The 11,071-nt window shown below is 51.2% G+C and overlaps 1 non-coding gene across 1 annotated transcript; it reads left to right on the forward strand.

The window, feature by feature from the left end:
- The first annotated feature begins 6,051 nt into the window (after positions 1-6,051).
- Positions 6,052-6,124, forward strand: TRNAR-ACG (transfer RNA arginine (anticodon ACG)). Its single transcript has one exon. It is a non-coding gene; the product is annotated as a tRNA-Arg (tRNA).
- Positions 6,125-11,071: the final 4,947 nt, after the last annotated feature.

Below are 11,071 nucleotides of genomic sequence, written 5' to 3' on the forward strand. Positions count from 1 at the left end.
GTAGATGAAACATTTTCAGTCTCTGCAGGGCCCTGTAATGCAAGGGCCCCGGAAAAATCGCCTGAATGGACGCCGCCAGCAACCCTACTAGGCGAGCCAACGTCCGTAACGAGATTGTCGGAGAGGCAAGCGCTTTCCTCAATTCCTTCCTGATCACTACTATCTTCTTCAAAGGAAGGAGCAATTGGCACGTGAGGGAGTTGATCTGAAAACCCAAGAATTCCATCGATTGCGATGGAATCAGGACTGATTTCTCCCGATTCACAAGGAAACCCAACTCCTGTAGCAGTTGGAGAGTCCACGTAAGATGCCTCAACAAGAGTTCCTGTGACTGTGCCATAATTAGAATGTCGTCGAGGTAAATGATCAGGCGGACCCCTCGTTCTCTCAACCATTGGACCACCGGCCTCATGAGTTTGGTGAAACACCAAGGGGCGGAAGACAGACCAAAGGGCATCGCGGAAAACTCGAACCATTGGTCGCGCCAGAGAAACTGGAGAAACCTCCTGTGTGGTGGAAAAATAGGGACCGCCAAGTAGGCGTCCTTTAGATCTAAACGAACGAGCCAGTCCTCCTCTAAGAGGATGTCCCTCAACAAATGGATGCCCTCCATCTTGAAATGTCGGTACACCACCCAAGCGTTGAATTCTCTTAGATTCAGCACCAAACGGAACCCTTTGTCCTTCTTCGGGACTAGGAAAATCGTGCTTACAAAACCCCGAGGATGGGGAATAGCCCTCACTATTGCACCCTTCTGGAGTAGTGCCTCCACCTCCCTGTCGATGAAACTCTGTTCTTGTAGGGAAAAATGTAGGGCGCCCGGTACCCGACTCTGAGTCGGAGTGCTGTAGAATTCTATGTGGAAACCCTGGACAGTTTGTAACACCCAGGGATCGGCCGTAATCTCCTGCCACCTGTGAAGGAACAACGCAATACGACCTCCCACCATGCATTCTGCGGCATTCAACATCGTTACCTGAACAACCTAAACTAAAGGTTCTGCGCTATGATCAAGGTGGAAGGAGCAACCCCAATACACTCCCCTAGAGCAGCGCTCTAATCCGGTCACACGCTCCGGTAAGCGTTCAGAACTTGAGGCCAGAGATGTATGCAGTCATGTGGAACTGAGCGCGAGGAGCCGTTCGTTCAAATTGAGTGAAGAACGAGTTCGCGCGCTCAGCCAGAGCGTCCTGCTAACGACGCGACCGCTCTCTGTGCACGAGCGAGTCGCGTCTGCCTCCTCCTTCTCCACCGCCCCCTAACGCCGCCGCAGGCTATCGACGCGCGCGCGCTGCGAGGCGCCACAACCTCAGCGAAAACGGAGCCGAGAACAGACGTTCCGGAGCCGCGTCGCCGTCAATAACCAAGTTATAACAACCATGAACACAGGTAAGAACGATAATATTAACCAACACACAATATCCCCACACTCTACCAACTACTGATAAAAGTAAGGGAAAAGCACTTATCTGCTGCTGCAGCAGCAAAGAAAGAGGAAGTAATGGCGTAATTCGGACCTTATATGTGATAGTGTGGACAGTGATTGGGGCATACTACTGGAGGGGGTTGTACTTCCGGGGTATGCTGATGTTTAAAGTTGTTTTATTGGCTGCTGTTTGTTTGCAGTAAAGCAAAGAGAAGCATAATCTGAGCCTCCGTGGACTGACATAGAAATATAAATAACAAAGGTATTGTGTGGGAGGAACAGTCGTTCTTTGCAGTTGCGATGTCTCACGTTGGTGCAAACAGTCGCATTTCCCGCCACACCGCGCCTGCGCACTTGCACTGCAGCAGAAAAGAGCGAGTTAAGTCGCGAGTTTTGAATGGCTGTTTCCGATCAAACCGAAAAGACTTTGATCCAATCAGAGCAGGGGAGACAATATGCCAAGTGACGTCACCACTCTTTGCCCCAGAGAGCAGCAGGATGTTAAAGTTGTTGTGACTGCCATTGCCCGTATATTCTGTGAGTTCCTTAAAATAAATGCTTGTGAAAGACACATATAGCACACTATTCTAGTTGAACCACATCTAACAGCTCTTGCAGCCACCGGCAGTGTGGGGAGCGGAGGTGGGTACAGCGTGTACTTTATATTTGTTTTCTTGAAACATGACTCACTGAGAGCGGTGTCAACGCGCGCCTGACGCTGCTCCTTGATGCAATACACCGTGTGGGGTGTGCACCTCCTACATTCGGGGAGCTCACCCTTTGCTCCTGTAGGTTCCCACTTTGGCTTTGAAGGACATGCTCACGCTCTAAACTGTTCACTCTCCACCCTCCCTGGAATGTGCAGCTCTATAACTCCGCCCCCACGCCTGTCCCCCAGGAAGGGCCAGCGGCGCAATGGATAATGCGTCTGACTACGGATCAGAAAGTTCCCGGTTCAACTCCTGGCTGGCTCGAACCAGCTCTTCTTTTAACATCTTTAGAAGAATAAAAAATTAGCTAGCATTCGCGCCAAGAATTTTCAATTCTATTAAGGACAAGGAGGCGAGGATTATGCGGGTAGAGATCTCTGCACAGAAAAAAAGAGATGGAGGTGTAAACTCCACGTATAGGTATGTACAGGGCTTTAAGTGGGCCGGCAGGTCTAAAAAGCAGGTGCTGAGACGGGTCCGTATTGGGCTCTCCGTTTTTGCCCTCACCCTTGCGCTGAAAAAAAATCTTACCTCTGCGGCAGGTGGTATGTAAACAATTCATCCAGTTCAGTGCTTTGTGGATCTCTGGATAGCCCTAATCTGTCCAAGTGAGTATTCTGGTATCAGGGGTCCTGCATGCCTGTTTTACAATGTAAATCGTGTTGTGCTGAACTTCCTGATTAAAACCAAATAAGGAGGCCGAGTGATGAAGCAAGAGAGTGGTATCTGAGCCAACCCCCATTCACCGCTGTAGGAAAGTGCCCTTTTTTGTGGTTACTTTTTGCGTGATATCTGAATCACATTGACTGAGTGTGCACAGGGTCGCTGCCAATCAGGTTCCCAGTACCTGTGTTCTTTACCAAAACTGTACCTTTGTTTCCACAATTGGCACACATCTGGCCCACATGTAAGTGCCTTGTAAAGGGTACCCCTGGTACCAAGGGCCTTGTGACGAAAGAGGGTCTCTAAGGGCAGCAGCATGTATTTTGACACCCTCAGAGACCCCTCACCAAACACATGCACACTGCCATTGTAGACCCGTGTTTTGCTGCAGATAAAACTTGAGAGTCGCTATGGCACACATCCCTGGATGGGATGCCCATGAACCACTGCCTGTGGCATAGGTAAGTCACCCCCCAGCAGGCCTCACAGCCCTAAGGCAGGGTGCACTATACCACACTTGAGGGCATAGCTGCATGAGCAAAATGCCCCTAGAGTGGCTGTGCCCATTCACAACCATTGTAAGTACAGTGGAGACATATCGAGGACTTGGGCGGGGAGTTTGTCATTATGAACTCCACAGCTCCATGACGGCTTTACTGAATGCCAAAGAGTTTGGTATGAAATTCCTCAACATAATAAACCCACACTGATACCAGTGTTGTATTTATCACAAAATGCTCTCAGAGGGCATCTTAGAGATACCCTCTGAAAAATGACCAGTCCCTCGTGTCCAGCTGGCTTGTCTGCATCAGCCTGCCACACACAGGCATGTTTCTGACCCCCTGAGGTGGGACCACCTGTGCTCTCGTGGGTCAGGGACAAAGACAGCTTGAGGTTGAGGTGCTTTACACCTACCCCCAAGCATGTTGACTGGAAGGATTCTACCCAGTCAGGTCAGGGGTTGCTCCCTACTGAAAGGAAGGGGACATACAAGTGGTGTAGTCACCCTAAAACCCTAAAAGGCAAGTAGCCCATTGGCTACCAGCTGCTAGTGCCTGAACCACCCCTAAAGTCAGTATTTTGGGGCATCCCTAAACCTTGATGGTCAAATTCCTGCAACCAACGAAGAAGACGCTGTGTAGCAAAGCTTGAAGACGACAACTGACTTTGCCCCAGCCCTACTGGCCTGTCTCCAGCTTGAAGAGCCTGCGAAGAAGATGACGACACCTGTCGTCTGGCAAGGGATTTCCAAGAACTCCAGGAAGACTGCCACTCTTTAACAAAGACCAGATCTCCAGAGGACAGCGGCCCTGTCAAGAAAACTCCAACTTCAAGGACTCAAGATCCAAGCGGATCTGTGACCCCTGCCCACTCTGTACCAGACGCCCATGGCCCAAGTCTGAGTGGCTTACCTGTCCAATTAAGTCTCCCCAGCGATCGAGACCTTCATTCCATCAGTAGCTGACCTCTCCTGGACCCCACAAAGTCGCCTGCAGCATCAACACGAAGGGTTCCCCTGACAATGACCGGCTCCTGTAACGAAAATCCGAGACCAAAAGGCCCCTCTGCATCCTCAGGCCCCCGACCTTGGAAAGCCCAGCCGACGGTGCCCAGGCCTTGTCCTCCATCCCAACTTACCGGTCCAGCCAGTGGTCACCTCTATCCAGCCTCCTGTCCCGTGGCTGCAGCCTCTTTGTGCGACCGAGATCCTCCATTCGTTTGCAATGGGTGTCTGACGCTGATTGCACCCGGCCGTCCCTGTGCCGCTGGTGGTGTAGATTTGGTGCTGCCATATGACCTGACAGATCAACACCGTCGCCTCCAACTGCTTCAACACCCTCCGCATCCTCCGAAAGGCCTTCAAATTGATCCCCCACGAATCATGGAAGACCGTTACCCACGCACTCATAACCAGCAGACTGGACTACAGAAACACAGTCTATGCCGGGATAAACAAGTCTCCGCTCCGCAAACTCCACACCATCGAGAACACCGCAGCTAGACTCGTCCTCGGCATCCCCCAACACGAACACATCATCCAGCACCGGCGTAACCTCCACTGGCTCCCCGTTAAAAAAAGAGTATCCTTCAAGATACTCACCCACACCTACAAATGCCTCCACAACACCGGACCCCAATACTTCAATGACAGAATCTCCTTCCACATACCCAAGAGGAACCTCCGATCTGCCGACCTCGCTCTCGCCAAACCCTCGCGCATCTGCAGAGAAAGAACGGGCGATAGAACCTTCTCCTACATAGCGGCCAAGACCTGGAACAGGTTGCTGATTAACATCAGACGCGGCCCCACCCTGCACATCTTCAGAAGACCCTGAAGACCAGGCTCTTCGATTGACCGGAGCTACCCTCCACACCCCCCAGCACCAGGCGCACAACGCCCATTGGACTCACAGGGCTTCTGCCCCCCCCTCTCTCCCCCGTCGTTTGTGGCAGCCCGGGATGAGACAGCTTCCCGGGCACCCACACAGCCGCAGCCGAGTACTTCACAGGTCTTTAACAGACCTTTTGCTTGTTAATGAGGCTTTGATGGTTTTCACCCCTGCTTAGAGCCCCTGCAGCTCCACTCTGCCTTTTGCTTGAAGAAACAGCCCCCCCCCCAATTTTTTTCTTAGCCCCCCCCGAAATTTGACTCTAATTGCGCCTCTGTCCAGCACCATGAGACCCTCACGGGTGAGTAGCGCGCTTATAATTTCCCTGTTTGATTGAAGCCAATAGTCGTGGTAGTTGTAAGTTGTAGGTGTAATGTTAGTTGTTCTATATCTAAATGCAATGACAAAAGCAGCAAGATACCAGTCCGGCAGCACACTCGGCTAAGCACGGAGCCATGGGTTTGTGTATAGCATATAGTAGTTTGTCCGTAGTTCTAAAGCAGTACTGCAAAATGTTACATATTGTTATATATAACGGCAAGAATTGCAAGATGTCAGGCTCCAGCGGCATTTCTGCAGTTTCCCACGAGGGCAGCAGTCACCTCTGCATTGTAGTAGAGTGAGCAGGGCTCTTAAGCTGCACAAACCTATAGGCTGGCTTCGGGGCTGTGATATTGTACTTAGCTCCTCGAACTGTGTGTTTTCTATTGTTAAAGAGGAATGTCTAAAGTACATCGCCACACTCTCACTGCCACACAAGCTTGTATTCCCTCTGCACGAGCCCGCCCTCGAGATGAAACTGATGAGGCGACTCCTGTCTGTCCTATTATAGACCCTTGTTGTGACGTCAGCCTTCAGCAGCGGGCCAGTGGCGCAATGGATAACGCGTCTGCCTACGGAGCAGAAGATTCCAGGTTCGACTCCTGGCTGGCTCGATTGTGGCGGTGCCTTTTTACATCCAGCAATATAATAATACAATCATGTAGAAACATTACAAGAAAATACATCCCGTCGATAGACCATCAAGTTCAGCCCTGTGTGATAGTATCAGAAACGAATCTGTAAACTGCGTTACCTCCTCGTCCAGTCTTCCTCGCCACAGTATACACATATGAGCCTCCAGCTCCACACAGAACTCCAAGTAAAATTAAAAAAGCAGCGCTCTAGTCTCCCCTCCCTCCTCCAATATGGCCCCCAGTGGCTTCAGCCAATCCCATAAAGGGATACATACCAACCATCTCGACCTGTTCTTTTTTTCTGCACTTCTCCAAGTGCTGTGTGCCTGATGGTCAGGTGAGTGGGGCGGGGGTCCTGCTTGAGCAACCCCGTTTTACCCCGGGGTATCGAGTTTGGGGGAAGTAGTTGTTTAATTGTGTATTCTTTGTTTATTAAGATATTGCTTGTTTTCCCCCTTCTTCTGCCCTCGCGCCTCTGGTCCTGCTTTAGCGGACTTTAGTGGCGTCTTGTTTACGACTCGTATTGGGAGTATTCAATTGGGGCTTCATTACGGGTGTTATTTCATTCCCGACCGCGCGTCCTGCTAAGCGGACGTAACGCGGCCGGGTGCGTTTGCTATGGGGGCCGGAGGCTCACATTCGCATTCATTACCTGATGAGATGTGCCGAGTTGATGAGGTGGGGGCCGGAGGCTCACGATCGCGTCATTCTGCTTCTGTGATATGCGGATGACTGGAACATCACGCGTAGACAGTCTATACGCATGCGCTCGATTTCTCTTCGGGCATTTATGTTTTTGTTGACAGGCAGGAGCTGGCTTGTTCGGTTGCATAGCAACCACGGGGCCTTTTTATACCGGGAGTGTTGTCTTGGTTGCCTGTGCTTAATTCACTCGTCCATTTGGGTTTGTCAATGATGGAGTGTGGTTCTAAGGATGTTGATGCTCCTGTTCCATTGGTGGTGGCTTCTGGTTCTGGTGTACAGATCCCCTCTATGGACGTATTGCAGCAGATGATCAATTCTGCTGTGGCTGCTGCTATGCAGGGTCAGGTGCCTGTTCCTCCTGCAAAGCGGGCCTAAGGTTGATGGCGCTGCGGCTGCTGATTCTGAGAATGAGGAGGAGGTTGATGTCAAGGGTCGTTTTGTGCAGGGTGCCGACCTGAATGAGGTGCTGGGTCACATTCGAGAGAACTTGGTATTTCCTGCTTCTGTTGTTCCTCTGGTGACCGATCTATTTGCGAAATATCAACGTCCTGAACCTGATTCTTTGCCTCTACACTCTTCAGTCTTGAGGGTCATGGAGAATGAATGGAAGGATGTGGACAAGGGTTCCTTTCCGCGATTTTTGAATAAAAGGTACCCGCTTCAGGATTTTGATGTGAAATTCCCTTCCTCGGTGAAGGTTGATTCCTTGTTGGCCAGCATGGCGTCTCATGGGACTGTAGTTTCAGAGGATTCTTCTCCTGCTGATCCGGTTGACCGTAAAGTGGATGGTGCGGTGAAGCGCACTTTTGCGGCTGCAAATTTTTCTATCAGGGCTGCTGCCTATGCTTCTTACACTATACAATCCTTGCTTAAGGATTTTCAGTCTCTGTCAGAATTATTGGACCAGGGGGAGAATGTTTCTTCTACCCTGGCTATGATGGAGCAACAGGTTCGGTTGCTTTCAGATGTCTCCTTTGACTCTTTGGGAGCGGCGGCTTCCGCGGCTGGGTCTTCGGTGACTGCAAGACGCCAGTTGTGGCTTCGTTCATGGAAGGCTGATGCTGCGCAGAAAAATCTCCTGATGAAGATTCCTTTTTCTGGGGTTAAACTTTTTGGGTCACCTCTGGATGACATGGTTAAGAAAACGGCGGAGGACCGTAAACTCCTGGCTCCTGAGAGGGCGAGTCACTTCCGTTCCTTTGGTTCTCAGAGGGCTTTTGGACCTTCTCGGAGGGGTCGGGCTGGTCAGCCCTTTCGTGGGAGGGGGCGTGGCCGGGGTGCTCCTTCCTTTGGAAAAACCCGGTTCTCAGGTTCTTGTTCCTCCTCCACTCCTGCACCAAAGTCATGACTGGATCGCTCCTGGTTTGGGTCCGGTTGGGGGTCGCCTCATTTTCTTCCTGGAGTCTTGGAGAATGACTGTATCGGACAAATGGGTGCTGCAGGTGGTTTCAGAGGGCTTGCGTATTGGATTTATCCAGACTCCCCCAGACTGTTTCAGGGCCACTCCTTGTCCCAGAGATCCTGTAAGGAGATTGGCGCTTTTGGAAGGCATCGAATCCCTGGTGGTCAAAGGTGCGGTGATTCCTGTTCCCGTCGATCAATTGGGGTTGGGTGTGTATTCCATCCTAGTCCTGGTGTCGAAGCGCACTGGGGATCTTCGACCAGTGATGGACCTGAAGTGGTTGAATATTTACATCCCTCACCAGAAGTTCAAGATGGTTTCCCTTCAGTTGATCCTTCCTCTGATATCTCAGGGCGACTTCCTTGCATCAATAGACTTTAGAGATGCTTATCTACATATCCCTATTCATCCGGACTCAGAAGTTTCTCCCGTTTTGCGTGATGAGTCGTCATTACCAATTCCAGGTACTGCCCTTTGGACTCTGCTCTGCTCCCAGGGTCTTTACTAAGGTTCTGGCTCCTCTTATTGGACATTTGCATGGGGAGGGCATTAATGTTTTTCCTTATCTGGACGACATTTTAATTTCTGCTTCTTCTCTTCCTAAGGCGGAGTTGCATGTCCAGAGGGTGTCCCATGTCCTGGAACATCATGGGTTCCTAGTGAATGTACCGAATTCCTACCTGGTTCCTGCACAGGAATTGACTTTCATTGGGGCTCTGTTCAAGACTCAGTTGGGGATGGTGTTCCTGCCCCCTCCCAGAATTCTGTCCCTGGTGTCTGCAGTTCGTGCCCTGTTGTTGGGGTATTCTCATCCTGTGAGCCTTTGGTTGAGGGTTCAGGGTCTAATGTCGGCATCATCGTTGACGGTGCCGTGGGCTCGCCTCCACATGTACCCGGTGGTGTCACAAGTTTTGTCGCATTGGGACCCCTGTTCCCTAGATATGAGTGTTTTGATTCCTATGTCGGAAGATGTTCGGGTGGTCCTCGGTTGGTGGTTGGACGAAAGTCATCTGTCCAGGGGCCTCCCCTTTCTGATTGTTCCCACCCGTGTGGTCACTACCGATGCCAGCCTACTGGGGTGGGGTGCTACTCTGGGGGATTCGACAACTCAGGGGGTTTGGCCTCAGTCGGTGTTGTCATGTTCCTCCAACTACAAGGAGCTGAAGGCCGTACTTCTGGGTCTGTTGGATTTCTCAGATCTGGTTCAGGGTCACCATGTACAGGTCCGAACGGACAATCAGGTTGTGATGTCTTATTTGAACCATCAAGGGGGGTGCAAGGTTAGATCCCTCAGTTGCCTCAGCCGTCGGATATGTTGTTGGGCGGAGGTACATCTGGAGTCCCTCTCTGCCATTTACCTACCTGGCGCGGAGAACACTGTGGCGGATTGTCTGAGCCGGGTGTTTCCTTCCATGGGGTCTTTGTCCCTGACACATGTGATGTTCAGGAGGTTGCGGAGGATGTTTGGATATCCGATTGTCGACCTCTTTGCTTCCCAGGACAATTACAAGATCAGTTGCTTTTGCACGATTATTCCTTGCCGGGATGCATGGAGGGTGGATGCCCTGTCGTTCCCTTGGCCGACGGGTCTATTGTATGCCTTTCCCCCTGTTCCCCTGATTCCGGCGGTTTTGCAGAAGATCAAGAGGGAGGGGTCGTTTGTGCTACTGATTGCTCCGGGTTGGCTGCGTCGACCTTGGTATCCCCTGCTATTGGAATTGGCTGTGTCTCCGGGGTGGGCCTTGCCATTCATTCCTTATCCTCTGATGGGTCCTCTTCTTCCTATGCCTGTGTTCCGTTCCTTGGGTCTGCGGGCCTGGCTCTTGAGAGGGATTCGTTGATGCGAACTGGCTGTTCATTGGCTGTGGCTGGGGTCATTCAGCAATCCAGGAGACCTTCTACTCTTAAATCCTATGCGAAGCACTGGGATAATTTTGTTTCTTGGTGTCTGTGTCGCGATCTGTCGGTGGCTTCTTTGGACCCGGCTCGCATTTTGGATTTTTTGAATGATGGATTTGTGCTGGGCTTGGCCATTTCGACTCTTCGGGCTCAGTGGGCTGCGATTCAGGCGTTCCATGTCCTACCTTTAATTTCTGTTTCACCATTGGTTGCTAGACTTTTTAAGTCTCTCTCTTTCCAACGCCCCCGTCCTATCATGTGTCCTCCACCTTGGGACCTCCCTTTGGTTTTGCGCTCCTTGCAGTTGGCTCCCTTCGAGCCTTTGGAGTCGGTGGGGTTGAAGTTTTTAACACTCAAGGTGGTGTTTCTTGTGGCGATTGCTTCTGCCAGACGTATGGGTGAGTTGGGTGCCTTCTTTCGTTCTGCTCCTTTTTTGTTGGTTTTGTCGGACCGTGTGGTGTTGCGCCCTCATCCTACGTTCATTCCAAAAGAGGATTCTTATTTTCACAGGTCTTCTGAGGTGGTGCTTCCATGTCTTTGTCCTGATCCTTCCTCGGATGAGGAATCCCTGTTGCACCTCTTGGATGTTCGTCGTGCTTTGTTGAGCTATTTATCGCGCATGTCTTCCTTTTGCAAAGTGGACAACTTGTTTGTCAATTATGGTTTGTCGCGTCAGGGACTGAAACCCTCCCTCTCGACGATCAGTCGCTGGATTAAGGAGGCCATTTTGTTGGCGTATGCTTCGGTTTCTGAGGTTCCCTCCCTTCCTGTTCAGGGGCGTTCCACCCGCTCTGTTGCTGTGTCTTGGGCCTCCTTCAAAGGGGTGTCCATGGAGGATGTTTGCCGGGATGCTACTTGGTCTTCACCTCATACATTCATGTCCCATTACCGCCTCCAGGTTGGGGGTGGGGGTTCTGTTT

This window comes from Triturus cristatus, chromosome 8 (assembly GCF_964204655.1).
Source record: "Triturus cristatus chromosome 8, aTriCri1.1, whole genome shotgun sequence".
In the NCBI taxonomy this organism is placed as follows: domain Eukaryota; kingdom Metazoa; phylum Chordata; class Amphibia; order Caudata; family Salamandridae; genus Triturus; species Triturus cristatus.